Raw genomic sequence first — 358 nt, forward strand, 5'->3', positions numbered from 1 at the left:
TTTATCCTCTTCTTCTTTCTCTTCTGTCTTCTCAACCGACTCATCACGTACAAAAAAAATAATTTCATGAAGATTCTGAAGCAATTTATTATATGAACAGATTATAAGCAACACTGATCCATTTCTGGAAACCCTTTTAACCAGTTACTTGTACAGACCAAGGCTTGGACATTAGTAGGTAAAAGACAGCTCCGGTACTTGTTAAGGACTCAACTACCAGAAGCAACGGTTCTTATGGGTATACTCAGAACCTCTCGTGCCATTGTTGCCAACTCTTTGAACCGAGTTGAGTTGTCTCTCCAGTAACGTAACACATTCAGTTTCTTGTAAGCGGCCATGTCAAGCAATGGCTCATCCA

At 39.9% G+C, this 358-nt stretch overlaps 1 pseudogene; it reads right to left on the reverse strand.

Annotated features, from left to right (window-relative positions):
* The window catches only part of LOC106338951, a 6,331-nt pseudogene that overhangs the window by 4,277 nt on the left and 1,696 nt on the right, over window positions 1-358 (reverse strand).

This window comes from Brassica oleracea, chromosome C4 (assembly GCF_000695525.1).
Source record: "Brassica oleracea var. oleracea cultivar TO1000 chromosome C4, BOL, whole genome shotgun sequence".
Classification (NCBI taxonomy): domain Eukaryota; kingdom Viridiplantae; phylum Streptophyta; class Magnoliopsida; order Brassicales; family Brassicaceae; genus Brassica; species Brassica oleracea.